Source organism: Carlito syrichta, unplaced genomic scaffold, assembly GCF_000164805.1.
Source record: "Carlito syrichta isolate Samal-C Ts95f unplaced genomic scaffold, Tarsius_syrichta-2.0.1 Scaffold313876, whole genome shotgun sequence".
In the NCBI taxonomy this organism is placed as follows: domain Eukaryota; kingdom Metazoa; phylum Chordata; class Mammalia; order Primates; family Tarsiidae; genus Carlito; species Carlito syrichta.
This window is the reverse complement of record NW_007257972.1, coordinates 487,511-504,595: the sequence shown is the minus strand read 5'-3', so window position 1 is coordinate 504,595 and position 17,085 is coordinate 487,511.

Genomic DNA, 17,085 nt, shown 5'->3' with positions numbered 1-17,085 from the left:
CAATGTACATACCTTAATTTTAAAATACTATTTTGCTAAAAAAATGCTAATGGCCATCTGAGCTTTCAGCGAGTTGTAATCTTTTTGCAGGTGGAGGGTCTTGTCTTGATGTTGATGGCTGCTGATTAATCAGGGTGGTGAGTGCTGAAGGCTGGGGTGGCTGTGTCAATTTCTTAAAATAAGACAGTAATGAAGTTTGCTGCATTGATTGACTCTTCCTTTCATGAAAGATTTCTCTTAGTTTGGGATGCTGTTTGACAGCATCTTACCCACAATAGAACTTTCAAAATGGGAGCCAATGCTCGCAAACCCTACCACTGCTTTATAAACTAATTTCGTGTAAATCCTTTGTCATTTCAACAATGACCACAGCATCTTCACCAAAAAAGTGTCCATCTCAAGAAGACAATTTCTTTGCTAAATCCTAAGGAGTGTTCTTTATCAGTTCAAGTTCTATCGTGAGATTGCTGCAATGCAGTCACATCTTTAGGCACCCCTTCTAATTCTAGTTCTCTTGCCATTTCCACCACATCTGCGGTTACTTCCTCTACAGAAGTCTTGAACCCCTCAGTCATCCATGAGGGTTGGAATTAACTTGCTCCAAACTTCTGTTAATGTCGATACTTAGACTCCTCTCACAAGTTGCAAATGTTTATCCAAATCATCTATAGCCTTATGAAAAATATATTTTTTTAACTTTTAAATTTTTTATTTTAAAATTGTGGGGTACAATTCAGGGTTAGGTATATAAATATTCATTGTGCAGGTGCCCTTATTGATGAGGTGTGCCCCCCCTTTCCCAAACAGATTCCCACTACTGCCACTCCCACCTTCCTGCCCCCCACACCCCCGCAGTTTCCTGCTACTGTCAATGCTTTTCTTATAGCATTAGGATAGTTGTTCAAGGTCCACTTATGAGTGAGAACCTGTGATACTCTGTTCTTTGTTTCTGTGAGAGATCACTCAGTATTATAGACTCTTAAGTCCATCCAGGTTGCTGCAAAGTTTATGATTTTGTTCTTCTTTATGGCTGTGTAATATTCCATTGTGTATATGTACCACATTTTTTAAAATCCAGTTCTATTTTGGTTCCATGTTCTTGCTATTGTGAATATGCTGCAATAAACATATGTGTGCAGGTATCTTTTTTATAGAGTGATTTGAGTTCTTCCGGGTATATTTCCAGTAGGGGGATTGCGGGGTCATATGAAAGGTCAATTTTTAGAGCTTTTAGGAATTGCCACACTGTTTTCCACAGAGACTGTACTAGTTTACACTCCCACCAACAGTGTAGAAATGTTCCCTATTCACCACATCCTCTCCAGCATCTGCTATTTTTTGAGTTATTGATGATGGCCATCCTGACTGGCATTAGGTGGTATCTAGTATAGTTTTAATTTGCATTTCTTTGATGAATAGTGAGGCTGAGCATTTTTTCATGTATCTGTTAGCTGCTCGTATGTCTTCTTTTGAAAAGTGTCCAGTCATATCTTTTGCCCACTTTGTAATGGAGCTGTTTTTTTTTTTTTTCTTTTCAGCACATTTGAGTTCCTTGTAGAGCCTAGATGTTAGGGCTTTGTCAGACATAGAGTTGGCAAAGAGTTTTCCCCAGTCTGTGGGCTGTCTCCCTCCTCTCTTGATGTATTATTTGGCTTTGTAGAAGCTTGTCAGTTTGATGAGGTCCCACTTGTCTCTGTTATCTCGTATGGCATGGGCACTTGAGTTTTGATCAGGAATTAGTTGCCAGTTCCAATTTCCATAAGGATGTCTCCTGCATTTTCTAAGGTTCTTACAGTTTGAGGTCTTACGTTTAGGTCTCTGATCCATTTAGAGTTGATTTTTGTGTATGGGGGTAGGTAGGGGTCCTGTTTCAATCTTCTGCATGTGATCAGCCAGTTTTCCCAGTATCATTTACTGAATAGGTTCTCCTTTCATCAGTGGTTGGTGGTGGTGGCTTTGTTGAAGAGAAGTTGGATGAGAAATTGAAGTTTTGCTTCTGGAATCTCAATTCTATTCCATTGGTCTATATGCCTATTCTTGTACCAATACCAGGCTGTTTTCATTATTGTAGCTTTATAATACAGTTTAAAGTCTGGGAGTGTGATACCTCCTGCTTTGTTTTTTTGCTGAGGATTATTTTGGCTATTCATGGTTGTTTATGTTTCCATGTGGATTCCTGTATTGTTGTTTCTACGTCTGAGAAGAATGTTGCTGGTAATTTGAGGTATCACATTAAATCTGTAGATTGCCTTAGGTAGAATGGACATCTTAAGTGTTGATTCTTCCAATCCATGAGCATGGAATATTTTTCTACTTGTTTGTGCTGTCTTTGATTTCTTTGAACAGTGTTTTGTAATTTTCATTATAAAGTTCTTTCACGTCTCTGGTTAGGAAGATGCCACATTATTTCTTTCTTTTTTTTTTTTTTCTTTTTTTGTGGCTATTGTGAATGGAATTGTACTTTTTATTTGGGTTTCTGTTTGTTTATTATTGGTGTATAGAAATGCGGTTGTCTTTTGCACATTTATTTTATACCCTGAGACTTTGCCAAAGTCCCTTATCAGTGCAAGGAGGTTTTTGACAGATTCTCTTGGGTTTTCGAGATGTAGAATCATGTCATCTGCAAAGAGGGAGAACTTGATTTCCTCTTTTCCTATGTGAATACCCCTGATCATCTTCTCTTTTCTGATTGCTCTAGCTAAGACTTCCAAAACTATGTTGAACAGGAGGGGTGATAGTGGGCATCCTTGTCTTGTTCCAGGTTTTTCAGGGGAAATGGTTCCAATTTCTGTCTGTTTAGAAGTATACTGACTGTGGGTTTCTTGTAGATGGCTTTTACTATTTTGAGGTATGTTCCACCTATGCCTAGATGTTCGAGGGTTTTTATCAAGAAGGAGTGCTGAATTTTATCAAAGCTTTTTCTATATCTAATGATGTCATGTCATTTTTGTTTTTATGTCTATTGATATATTCAATTACATTTATGGTCTTACGAATGTTGAACCAGTCATGCATCCCGGGGACGAAACCTACTTGGTCGTGGTGGATGATTTTTAATATGTATTGTGGAATCCAGTTTGCTAGGATCTTGTTGAGAATTTTAGCATCTATGTTCATTAAGGATATTGGCCTGTAGTTCTCTCTCTTTGTTGTCTCTTTACTTGGCTTGGGTATCAATGTGATGTTAGCTTCATAAAATGATTTGGGGAGAGTTCCATCTTTCTCAATTGCCTGGAATACTTTCAATAGAATTGGTTTCAGTTCCTCCTTGTATGTTTTGTAGAATTCTGCTGGAAAGTCATCTGGTCCAGGGCTTTTTTTGGTAGGTAGTTTTCTTATGACATAGTCAATTTCCTGGACTGTTATTGGTTTATTTAGGGTCTCAATTTCTTCTTGTTTCAATCTGGGAAGGTTGTGTGATGTCAGAAAGTCCTTCATTTCCTTTAGGTTTTCAAGTTTGTTTCCATACAAGTGTACATAGTAGTCTCTGATGATCTTTTGTATTTCTTCAGGGTCAGTTGTGAGTTCATCTTTTGTGTTTCTGATTGAGTTTATTAGAGCTTTTTCTCTCTTTTTCTTGATCAGTCTAGCTAGGGGACCATCAATCTTGTTTATCCTTTCAAAGAACCAGCTTTTTGTTTCATTGATTTTTTTTTGAATTATCTTTTTGTCATCTATGTCCTGGATTTGGGCTTTTATTTTGGTGATCTGGATTCTTCTGCTGAAGTTAGGGTTTTGGTGGTCTTGCTTTTCCAGCTTCCTTAGGTGACTTGTTTGGCTGTCAGTTTGTGATCTTTCCATTTTCTTCATGTGTGTTTGTAGAGATATGAATTCCCCTTCTACTACTGCTTTCATGGCATCCTAGAGGTTTTGGTAAGATGTTTCTTCATTTTCATTTGTTTCCAGGTATCTTTTAATATGTGTTTTGATTTCCATATTGACCCAGGAGTTGCTTAGCATCATGCTGTTTAGTGTTCATGACTTTGTGGGTTTTGGGGGAACTTTGTTGGTGTTGATATTTATTTTTATACCACTGTGGTCTGAGAAGGTGCATGCCAAAATTTCAATCTTATGAAATTTGTTTATGCTTGATTTATGGCCAAGGATGTGGTTAATCTTAAAGTATATTCCATGTGGTCATTGGGTGGAGTGTTCTGTAGGCATCAATTAAGTCAATTTGGTCAAGAGTCACATTGAGGTTGTGGATCTCCTTGCTGATTTTTTGTCTTGATGATCTGTCTAGGGTTGTGAGTGGGCTATTAAAGTCCCCAGCTTTGATAGTGTTTGAGTCATTATCTTTTTTAAGTTTGCCTAAGCTGCTTTATGAAAGGTGGTTCTCCTATGTTGGGCGCATATATGTTTAGGATGGATATTTCTTGTTGATGGATTGAACCTTTTATCATTATATAGTGACCTTCTATATCTTTTAAAATTTTTGATAGCTTAAAGGGTATTTTGTCTGATATTAAGATTGCAACTCTTGCTTTCTTTAGTGTTCCATTCATCTGAAATTTTGCTTCCCATCCTCTTACTTTGAGTCTGTGAGTTTCCTTTCTGGTGAGATGAGTCTCTTTGAGACAATATATTGTTGCCTCATGATATTTTATCCATTTTGCCATTCTGTGTCTTTTCAGTGATGCATTTAGTCCATTCACATTCAGGTTAATTATTGAAATGTGAGAATTTATCCCTGACATGAAGTTCTTATAGAGTTGTTGCTGTTCCTGTTTGTTTTTGATTTTTGGGTTGATTCATGTGTGTTTTCAATCTTTTTCCTGCACTCTTGTGAAGAACATTGTTGTTCTTTTTTTCCCTTTCTTCTGTGTTTAATGCTTTCTTAAGTGTTTCTTGTAGAGCTAGTCTAGAGGCAATGTAAGTTCCTAGGGATTGGATGTCTGAGAAAGATCCAGTTCATTCATCAGTGAATGAAGCTTAGCTTAGCTAGGTTGGTTATTTTTGGTTGAAATCATTTATTTTTGAGAACTTTGAAGATTAGGCTCCAAACTCTCCTAGCCTGAAGTGTTTCTGTAGATAAATCTGCTGCTATTCTAACTGGTCTTCCCTGGTAGGTAGTCTGATCTTTTTCTCTTGCTGCCTTTAGGAATTACTACGTGTCTAGGAGTTGGTCTTCTCATTTGTTGTCTTGCAGGGGTTCTATGAATCACTTGTGTTTGAATGTTTACATCACTGATGAGATAAGGGAAGTTTTCTTGAATAATTTCATGGAATGTTTGTTCCAGGGTGGTCTCTGTCGCTCTTTCTGCCTCAGGAAGTCCAATTACTCTTAGATTCGGCCTCTTGAAATAATCGCTCATCTCTTGAAAGTTTTGTTCTGTCTTTTAAAGGTTCTTTTCTATGTTTTTGACAGTTTGGGTTAGTTCTATATTTTGGTCTTCAAGCTCTGAGATTCCTTCTTCTTCATGGCTAATTCTGCTTTCCATACTTATCAGTTTGTTGTTTATTTCATTCACAGTATTCTTTACTGCTGTTATCTCAGTTATCAACTCCTTCATCTTTTCCTCTTATCTCTCCTCAATTCCATTTATTCTCTCTACTAATGTCTGGATGTCTGGGTTTTTAGTTTGAGTTCAGTCATTCTGGGGGCTCTTCGTTGTTTGCGTTTCAAAGTCTGTTTTCTTAGTTTCTGACCTCCCAGGGGTCTGTATGAGACCCATATTCTTCTTCTGGTTTTTATTCATTTGTGTAGATCCCCCACACACACTTTTTTCCCCGTTTTTTAATTCTGTTGTTCAGGGATGGTGGGGTTGCTTTTACTTCTCTTTGCTCAGTCTCCTATTCTTCCTTATGTGGATCCTCTGACTTTGTTCAGTTCTGAAGCTGGACTGTGGGTTGCGGCTGTACGTTTTGCAATTTTGAGATTTAATAGAGGGGAGAGCTGTGATTCAAAATCTATCTGCAGATCCCAATATCTACCAACAGGTGTGTGGGCCACTGCCTTACAATCTGTCCATGCAGTGGGGTATAGATTTGCTCCCCTAATCATCATCTGCTGCTGTCAAGTTTCCCACTCAGATTGGATGTGTCTGTGCCTGTTCCAGTGTGGTGAGGGAACATCTGTCTCTCTGAGTCCAATGGTTGATCCCAGAGGGGTGTGAGGATTGCTTCTGGGACTCTGATTGGAGACTGAACAGAGTTAGGTGGGCCAACACAGGTTTCTGAGCAGTCCACTGATCTCTTTGACGTTCTTCCTTGTCCTTTTCTGGCCACACCCATTGTCCCCTGGCTGGATCAAGGTAGGGGGTGGGATTCCTGGAACTCAGCACTCATCAGGTCCCTCTGAAGTTTGTGATCTCAGGATATTCCCTCTGGATCAATCCCTGAGGAGTTGATTTGCCAGTCACAGAGATCACGTCTGTTGCTCCGTGGTGAGTGAGTCAGAGCACTTTCCTGCCCCACCTTCAAGATGGTGGTGGGGTGCCTCTCTTGTCCTCTTCTGTGAGACTTTGTCTTTGGACTCCCTCCGTAGCCCCTGCTGCCAGTGCCCTGCCAGGCGCTGAAGTGGTAAGGCAAAGCCTGGAGCTGGCAGTCTCTCCTGCTGCAATAATGAGGCAAAGCCTAGGGCACCACTTTTTCACAGGAAAACTTTTGTCCATTAAAAAAAAGGCACTCAGCTTCTGCAACCTGGGACGTGCTAGGGATCAAGCAGAGAAGCTGCAGCTCCAGCTGTTGCACCAGGTACCTGGCCGCTTGCTCATGAGCCCCACTTAGACAGTCTCTCCCAGCATTTTTTTCCCAGGGAGGGGTTGTTGATTTTAAAAAAAGGAAAAGAAAATGGCACTTGGCGTCTGTGTCCCAGGAACCACTAGGGTCCAAGCCCAGCAGCTGTGGTACCAGCTGCTGCACCAGGAGACCCTGGCCGCTAGCTTCCTAGCCCTAATTCAGTCAGCCACTCACATACCCACTTGCTCACCAGCACATACACAAAATTTTCCATACGCTCACTCCCTCACATGGGGACTCACTTAGTCCAACTAGCTCGCCTGCCATCTTCCTGACCTCTCCCCCAAAATGTTTCTTAATAAGACTTCAAGCCAGGGCAGCATAGTGAGACCCTGTCTGTCCGAAAAATAAAAATTAAATCATCAGCCAGACTCGGTGGCTCAGCCTGTAATCCCGCGCCTTTGGGAGGCTGAGGTGAGTGGATTGCCTGAGCCTGTGGGTTCGAGACCCGCCTGGGCAGCAGGACCTCATCTCTACAATAAATCAAAAAATCAGCCAGGCGTGGTAGCGCAGGCCTGTAATTCTGGCTACTTGGAAGGCTGAGGCAGAAGGATTGCTGGAGCCCAACAAGTCGAGGCTGTGGTGGCTGGGAGCGGCCACTGCACTCCAGTCTGGGTGACAGAGTGAAACTCCAACTCAAAAAAAAAAAAAAAAAAATTAAATCATCTGGGCATAGTGGCATACACCTGTAGTCCTAGCTACTCGGGAGGCTGAGGTGAGAGAATTGCTTGAGCCCAAGACTTTAAGGCTGCAGTGAGCTATGATGGCACCACTGCTCTTCAGCCTGGGTGACGGCGCAACACACTGTCTCCCAAAAGAAAACAACAACAAACTTCAAAGTCAAAATGTCTCCTTGATCCATGAGATGTAGAATGGATGTTGTCTTAGTAGGCATGATAACAACATGAACCGTCTTGTTTATCTCCATCAGAGATCTTGGGTGACCAGGTGCATTCTCAATGAGGAATAATATTTTTAAAGGAGATTTTTTTTTCTTTCTGAGCAGTAGGTCTCAAAAGTCGGCTGAAAATATTTTGTATACCATGGTGTAAACAGATATGCTGTCATCCTTACTGTTGTTCCATTTTTAGAGCACAGGCAGAGTAGATTTAGCATAATTCTTAAGGGCCCTAAGATTTTCAGGATGGTATGAAAACTGGCTTCCACTTAAATCACCAGCTGCATTAGCCTCTAACAAGAGAGTCAACCTGTCCTTTGAAGCTTGAAGACAGCCACTGACATATCTTCTATAGCCGTGAAAGTCCTAGATTGCTTTTCTTTCAAAAGAAGTCTGCACACGCAATAGAAAATCTGTTGAAAATCTGTTGTATAGTGTAGCCATCTTTATCAATTATTCTAGATAGATTTTCTGGATAACTTGTTGCAGCTTCTATATCAGCATTTGTTGTTTTACCTTGTACTTTTATGTTACGGAAAAGGCTGCTTTCCTTAAATCTCATGAACCAACTTCTGCTTGCTTCAAATTTTTCTTCTGCATCTTCCTCACCTCTCAGGCTTCATAGAACTGAAGAGAGTTAGGGCCTCACTCTTGCTTAGGCTTTGGCTTAAGGGCCTGTTGTGGCTGGTTTGATCTTCTATCCAGACCACTCATGCTTTCTTCATATCCGTGATAAGGCTGTTTTACTTTCTTATTGTGTGTTCACTGGAGGAGCACTTTCAGTTTCTTTCAATAACTTTCCCTTTGCATCCACAACTTGGCCAAATGGTGCCAGAAACGGAACTTTCAGCCAGTCTCTGCTTTTGCCATGCCTTCCTCACTATGCTTAATCGTTTCCATTTCTGATTTAAAGCTATTTTTTTTTTTTTTTGAGTTGGAGTCTCACTCTGTCGCCCAGACTGGAGTGCAGTGGCACATTCCCAGCCACCACAGCCTCAACCTGCGGGGCTCCAGTGATTCTTCTGCCTCAGCCTTCCAAGTAACCAGAATTACAGGCACGCGCTACCACGCCCGGCTAGTTGTATTTTTTTTTTTAATTTATTGTAGAGACGAGGTCTCGCCAAGTTGCCCAGGCAGGTCTCGAACCCACGGGCTCAGGCAATCCTCTCGCCTCGGTCTCCCAAAGTACTGGGATTACAGGCTGAGCCACCAAGCCCAGACTCTTATTTTACTTGAACAATTAAAGGGCCACTGTAGGGTTATTAACTGGCCTAACTTCAGTATTGTTGTGTCCCAGAGAATAGGGAGGCCCAAGGAGAGGAAGAGACAGGGAACGGCTAGCTGGTGGAACAGTTAGAACACATGCATTTGTCAATTAAGTTTGCCATCTTATAATGACCATGGTCCATCGCACTCCAAAACCATTACTATAGTAATACCAAAGATCACAGATCACCATGACAGATGTAATATAATGAAAAATTTAGAAATATGGTAAGAATTCCCAAAAAGTGACACAGGGACGTGAAGTGAGCACATGCTGTTGGAACGATGGTGCAATAGACTTGCTTGACACAGGTTACTACAAACCTTCAATTTGTAAAAAAAAAAAATAGTATCTACAAAGTGTAATGAAGCAAAGTACAATAAACCAAGGTATGCCTGCATATGAATGATGATTCTGGCAGCAGTTTTATTTGGTTTTGTTTTGAGACAGGGTCTCTGTCACCCAGGTTGGAGTGCAGTGGCACAATCATAGCTCACTGCAGCCTCATATTTCTGGGCTCAAATGATTCTCCTTTCTCAGCCTCCCAAGTATTTGAGACTGCAGGTGTGCACCACTACACCTAGCTAATTTTTTTTAATGTTTTAATTTGTAGAGACAAGGTTGGTCTGGAATTTCTGGGCTCAAGCAATCCTCCTGCCTCGACCTCTCAAAGTGCTAGGATTACAGACATGAGCTACCATGCCCAGCCTCTGGCAGCAGTTTTGAGGTTGAACTATGGAGGCTGAACATGGAGAGCTCTTGTAACGGTTGTGAAGAGTGAAGGTCTGGACTGGGGTTGATGGCAGTGGGCGTGGCGATGAGTGGCTGGTTAGAGAGCTTCTCAGAGAGTTTGGTCAATTTATGTAGAGGGAGAGAAGAGGAAGCGTGGAGGATGACTGGTGACTGTGGGGCTTCTTGTTTTTCCATTATGCCACGAACAAACAAGGGAGCACAGCAGGGGGGTGTGTGTGTGTGTGTGTGTGTGTGTGTGTGTGTGTGTGAGAAGTAGATACTAAGGATGGGATGTGTTAAGGTTGTGGTGCTTGCTGGTAGACCCAGGCTCCACTGTTCCATGCTTGGGATCCTGGACACTGGCTCAGAATTCTGAGCATAATCTAGAGGTATATTGAGATCGGAATGGAATCTCTTTGCACTTGGTGTTCTTCGTATAGAATTGGTTGCCTCACAACAAGTCTACTGTGGAGTTAGAAGTAGATTATAGAAGGATAACGACCAATCGAAATGATGAGCATCAAAGGAACAGAAAGCTGCCCTGTGAAGATGGATCGGAGAATAGAACATTATTAGCGAATAGCCTGGGAGGGAGCTCAAGGGAGATGTCGCCATTGCTGACATAATTGCTGAGGGTCCTTGTGAACGTTGACTTGTCCCCCAGGTCATGACTTACAAGATGGAGAGGGGCGGTCTTTGAAATCTGAGCAGAGTTGAAGATATAATTTTACACACTTTCTGCCTTTAGCTCCAAGAAATTGTACAGGCCAGGAATAAAAATGGATTCCAAAAAAGTTTAAGAAAAACTACAGATAAAAAAGTCATAAAGTCATAAGTGTTTTGTTAAACAAAAGTTAAGAAGCCTGGAGTCCTTTGTGCTGCCACCGGAAGGGTGCGAGGCACTGTGGCATGCCTCTCTGGGCTGTTATGATACAGGGATTCAGGCCTAGACAGCCGTCAGTATGACCCATAGGACAGTTGCTTGGGAAGTTACTCATCTCTTGCATTCAGGGATCTAGTCAGTCTCTTGCATTCAAGCCACACTGAGGGGTGAAAGTAGACTATCAACGGCAGATTTCTGAAGAACGTTGCTTGTATGTATGGGTAGGAAAAGGCAAGGGGGAGCAGGGCACAGCGGTATTGTAATTAATCCTGGCATGTCAAACACCTGCTCCATGAGAAGCTGTCCAGCCTTCTCCCTCTGCACGCCTTCCTCCCCTCTCGGCTTCTTGTTCCTCTAAGTCACAGCCATGGCTGGAGGGCGGTGTGGCCAGTGAGAGCATAGAAGGAGGTGTGGAGATGCAGCCCTGCCCACCCCTTCGAAAGGGTGCCAGGAATGAAGTCGGGATGGAAGGGGTGAAAGAAGGGGAGAGCTAAGGGGCAGGTGCATTTTATTTGGTGCTGTGATGCAGCTGACTTATGACTGGCATGTAGCCAGAAGGCATGTGCGCCTGGGGTTTCTGTGTGGGGATAATTCTGGTGCCAATGTCATGCCCATATGCTTTGTCAGTACTACATGCTTTTAGGAAAGATTTTGGGAAGCTGGCTCAGACTGTGGGTTTAAAAATTCATACCGAGCATATATGAGGTTCCCTATGGAGCCATCATGAACATCGTCAAAGGTTCAAGGACAAGAAAAGAAACGGCAGCAGAGGGCATCAGTCACACAGCCATGCAGTGTTTCAAACCCATTGAATGCAAGGAGACAAGTCTGGGACACAGCGCCATCTTGTGGAAGTTCTGTATGTATATATATGATGAAAGTCACTATAATCTTGAGATTACTGTTGGATTGTGGTTTTGGAAATAATGATACCATCCGAGGGCTCCCTGAATTCAGTAAGTAACTAGCACACTAAGTTTGACAATAATGATGCCCACATTCTAGAGCACCCGGTGTGGGTCAGGTGATGTGCTATGCACTTTACATGTACACTGTCTGACGTCTCGTACAACCTCTAAGAGGTTCCGTTGCCACTTCACAGATGGAGACTGCCACTCAGAGTGCATTAGGAACTTGCCTGAGGCTGTATTTCCAGCTCGGGTGGATACTCTGCTTTTCTTACAGCCGAATTGCATCCAGGGCTAAAGGGTCATGGTGGGCAGTTGCTCCTGATGCTTTGCCAAGGACCTCATCATCCCTTCATCCCCTATTATCGTCCCCCGAAGCCAGTAGAATACTTAGTGTCTCTCTAGGCACATCTCTACTGCTCACTGCCGTTTATACTTTATATATGGAAGCACGGAGGTGTGGGTGGACAGAAGGACACGGCATGTGCGGGGAACATGGAGGGGTGGGAGGACAGAGGGATGCTTGGTGTGTGCAGGGAACACAGGGTGGGTGAGGTGGACAGAAGGACGCTGGGTGTGTGCAGGGAACATGGGGTGGGTGAACAGAAGGATGCTTGGAGGAATATGAGGTGGGTGGACAGGAGGAGACTCGGTATCTGTGGGGAATACAGCGGGGTGAAGTCAGTGAGCCGGAGGGCAGAAGGTCGGAGAGGTGGCCTGGGCGGCCTGCTTGCTTTATGCCCTTGCGGGCTCCCAGTAAAGGACTTGGATTTCCTCTGGAGAGTGGTGGAGGAAAACGCGGATGATCTGACACATCCTTTTTTTTTTTGAGTCGTAGTCTCACTCTGTCACCCAGACTGGAGTGCAGTGGCCGCTCCCGGCCACCGCAGCCTCGACCTGCTGGGCTCCGGCGATCCTTCCGCCTCAGCCTTCCAAGTAGCCGGAACTTTAGGCGCAGGTTACCACGCCCAGCTAATTTTTTGATTTACTGTGGAGATGAGGTCTCGCCAAGTTGCCCAGGCGGGTCTCAAACCCGCGGGCTCAGGCAATCCATTCACCTCAGCCTCCCAAAGGCGCGGGATTACAGGCTGAGCCACCGAGCCCGGCTGATCTGACACATCTGACAGGCTCCTTCTGGTCCTGCAGGGAAGAGCTGGCAGGGAGGCAGCAGGAGATGGGGCTGGCTCTGGGCGGAGTGCCACAGGGGAAGTGGGGAGACACCGCGCCATGCTGGGTGTGACACCAAAGCCCAGGGCCACCTGGCATGTCGGGAGCAGGGTGTGAGAGGAGGGACTACACATCAGTGTTTTGGCCTGAGCGGACGGAGAGACGGATGAGCCCTTGGTGGGTGGGGCTGAGGGATGGACACTGGAGATTTCGAAGGAAAGTCTGGCTCAGTTTGGGCATGGAGGGAGTGATGTGTCTGGTAGACATCCCAGGTCGAAGGACTGAATCAGGAACGGGAGACGTGAGCGTGGGTCTGAAAGGCAGAGACACACATCTGGGGTCTGCTGGTCGTATACATCTATTGAATGGCATGAGCCTGGGTGCCATCACCCAGGGAGTGGGGGTGGACACACGCCAAAGTAACATGCTGGGGGAACAAGCACAACACCTGACAGCAAAACCAGAGGCAGGGGCAATCAGGAGTGTTCCGTGTCCTGGAAGCCCAGCACAGAGTGTGTTTCTAGAGGGAGTGATTGACTGCACTCAGGTCCAAGTATGACAAAGCAAGCCAAGGATCCGGAACTGACCTTTGCCTTTCAGGGGGAGGTCACCGGAGCCCTTGAAAGGAGCAGGTTTCTACTGGAGGGGTGGGAATAAAGGTTGTGTAGAGTGAATTTAAGAGAGCGTACAGGAGGAATTGGTGATGTACACACAGCTTTCTGGAAGTTGTGCTTCAAAGGGAGCCGGGAAATCAGAAACTGAAAGGGAAAGTGAGGGCCAAGAAAGGTGGGCATGTCGGTGTGCCAGTGGCTGGCTGTATGCTGACTGAAATGACGCAGCAGAGGGCGAAAGCTGGTGGAAAGGGAAGAGCTGCTGGGGATGCTTTCGCTGGTCAGGAGTGGCTCAAGGCGTGGAAAGCCTGCCTCTGGAAGCGGCAGGGATGGCAGGGATGTCGGATCTGGAAGCAGAAGGCTGTGCACGTGGACAGTCAGAAGGTGGGCAGGTGAGGTGAGGAGAGTCTTTGAAAGTCCCTTCTGATAGCTTCTGTTTTCTCAAGGAAACTGGACACACGGTATCAGCAGAGAGTGAGAGGGAGGGAGCGTGGAGAGTGAGAAAGGTGTGAAACAGCTCAGGACAGAGAGGGCAAGTGATCTAAGCACGCTTAGCACAGCTGCCTGGTGGCACGAGGGCTCTGTGTGGTGGCGGGAGGAACTTTAGTTTGCCCTGTTAGCTTGGCTCCGTGTGCGCGCGTGTACGCGCACTTGTGTTTCCAGACCATGCATGGTTACCCAGGTACAAACCAGAATCGGTAAAGAGCTGGATCCACCCAGAGTGGGTTTGAGACAGAAGCAGCCCCGGAGGGAGTGGCAGTGAAACAGGGTCTATCTTGGAGAAACAGGGGCCTGAGTCTGGGGTTGGCAGGTAAAAGCAACAGTGTGGGCAGTGTGCGCCGTAATCTGATACATGAGGTTCAAAGCCAGGAGGAAGGAAGACCATCTGAAAACAAAACAAAAAGTTAGGAGAACTTCCCTGCTCCAGGTCAGTCTGAAGGGCCCTGGGGGATAGCTGCTGCCACCTTCTAAAAGCCACAGGAGATGTGCTTCCAGGGGAAGTCCGGTTGTGTTGGAGCAAACTGTCAAGCACACGTCCAGAGAATGGGCTGACTCATGGACAGTGAATTACAGAGGGGAGAAGGGAGCAGCACAGGAATGTGTAAGACTGCACGGATTGGAGCGAGGGTGTCCTAGATGTCCGGGGTTCTCAGATGCCTGCCACAGGCTAGAGAGAGGTCCAAGGGAACGCAGTCCCTGTGAGTTGACGGTGGATGGTGGTGCGAGCGCATGCTGGTGGCGAGGAGGGTGGCTTCTGCGGCTGCCTTTTCTTCTTGAAGGTGTGTTCTCAGAGTCTGCTTCGTCACATCACCACAAACGTATGATTATTATTCGCTAACAGGACTAATATGCCAGTTCTCTGGGTGGCGTGCATTTTGACAAGAGCCTTTCGGGGACAATGACACAACTTCCCGAGTATTGTGTGAAGTTCTAAAAGTGGGCAGTGTCATGGCGGTATTCTGGAAAGTTTGATTCTGGGCAAAGTGGTCAGAGCTCAGGTGAGTGCCAGGGTTTGACCAACTTTTTATGGAAGGCTGGACCTGAAAAGGCACACTCCTGTGCCCACCGGGAAGCTCTGGTGAGCTCAGCCGCAGGGGGAAGAGGATTAGAAACAGCAAGGGATGATGTTGGGGTGTGCCAGCTTAGGCCGTGCCACGCATTTGGGCTTCTTTTTTCTTATGTAACTCACAGGTGCCATCAGTGTTGGTTTGCTTACCTTGGGAGTCAGCAGCAATGACCAAACCCACACGCCCTTTTCCTCCCAGCTGTGTTCCTGTGACAAGTGGGAGGAACCCCGTGGTGGTGGCTGGGAAGCAGCCATTTCTCAGTTGCCCAGCAAGCTCAGCTTCACAGCTCTGGCAACAACATCATGCTGGGGCTGCCTCAGGCCCAGCTGGTAACGCGGGGATACAAGCGCCCAAGGGCGGGGCTTAGCTAGGCAAATGGCCTTTTCTGCCACCAACTGGTACCCACTGGCACTGAGGCTCTGGGTCAGCCCAGGGTCTTCTGCCCTAAGCAGACTAGCTCAGCGGTTCTTTGTCATGCTGTTAGGATGATGAATTTTGACAATGCCCAGGGGAAGGGAAACTGTGGTCCCTCGGGCCCATTGCCCTGGCTCAGAGGGGCTGCTCCTGCTTCCCAAGCTCATGGCTCACGGCTCATGGCTCATCACTCCAGGAGTGGGCCTCCCTGTCTTTTCAACTTGAGAAATAAATAAATAGATCCTTAAGGCTACAGACAGCTTTTGTGGATGTAGCCGAGAGTATTTTTGTCTTTAAAAGAAAAAATACCAGGTAGAAGGAGCTGTTCCCTGGCTCTAATGTGCTCTCTGTTGCTTCTGGATGCACCTCAGATGAGAACCAGGAGAGTAAATGAGAGCCCACAGTGGGCCCAAGGCCTCGTTTTACTTGTTTTTAAAATTATTTTTGTTTGAGTTGGGGTCTCAGTCTGTCACCCAGGCTGGAGTGCGGCGGCGTGATAACAACTTACAGTGGCCTCCACTTCCTGGGCTGAAGCATTCCTTCTGCTTCAGCGTCTCGAATAGCCAGAACTACAGGCATGCGCCACCACGCCCAGCTACCTTTTTTTTTACTTTTTTGTAGAGATGAGATCTCATTATGTTGCCCAGGCTGGTCTCGAGCTGCTCAAGCAGTCCTTATGCCTTAGCCTCCCAAAGTGCTGGGATTACAGGCATGAGTCACCACGCCCAGCTATATTTTGACAGTGTTATATGGCGCATCAAAACTGTATGCTGTTAGCAGCTATTTTAAGAAGCAGAACCCACTTTAGTGACATTGTGGTTACTGTCTTGAGGCTCCTCACATCTCCACGGCCTTCTGGGACTTGCTGGGGCTTTCCTTTCTCTGTGCCTCCTCATGGCTCATGTTCATGAAGTTCAGGATGTGAACTGGGGCTGAGAATGGGGACCTCACATCAGGTACTGTCGAACTTGATTTGACTAACACCTGAGCGTGGGAGTAGCAGTTTGTAGTCTTGACTCTCCCAGGAGGCTGCCATCTAGTCTGATCTTTTTAATTTATTGACAGTACCGAGGCGAGAGGATTGCCTGAGCCCATGGGTTCGAGACCAGCCTGAGCAACATGGTGAGACCTCGTCTCTACAATATATCAAACAATTAGCCAGTTGTGGTAGCGCGTGACTATAGTTCTGGCTACTTGGGAGGTTGAGGCAGAAGGGTCACCGGAGTCCAGCAGGTCGATGTTGCAGTGGCCGTGAGCATGCCACTGCACTCCAGCCTGGGTGACAGAGTGAGACTCTGACTCAAAAAATATATAGATACATAGACAGATAGACAGTATTTCTAGTTAACAGTAACTTATAGCATAACAAATAACAACAACAACAGGTATATAAAGATAGTCCCTAACTTACAGTGGTTCACTTACGATTTTTTAGCCTATGCGTTCACTGGGTATTTGATGTACTTTCGATTTATGATATTTTCAACCTATGATGGGTTTATTGGGACGTAATCACCAGAAGTCACAGAGCATCTGCACCCTGATAACTGAGGCAGCCAGTACAACCCTGTAAGTGGGGGACTTAAGTGGTGTGGTGTCCATAAGCTCACTGTGATTTAATCACATACACACTCAAGTGATTATAAAGGTCTACACAAGTTTTGTGGTTTTTTTTCTTTTCTGGCAGTCTTAGCTTTCTGTAAGTAAGGTTCATGGTTCCAAAATAAATTCACATTTGGGAAGGTTTACTTCAGAATCTCAGGAAACCGGACTACAGAATCCAGTATCAATTTTCTGAGGACTTAAAAAAAATCATACTTAATGCAGAGTTATCAAACAGTTGTTGCCAAGTACAACATTTTCGAAAACTATGGGGTCGAAAGCATTAAAGTCCAT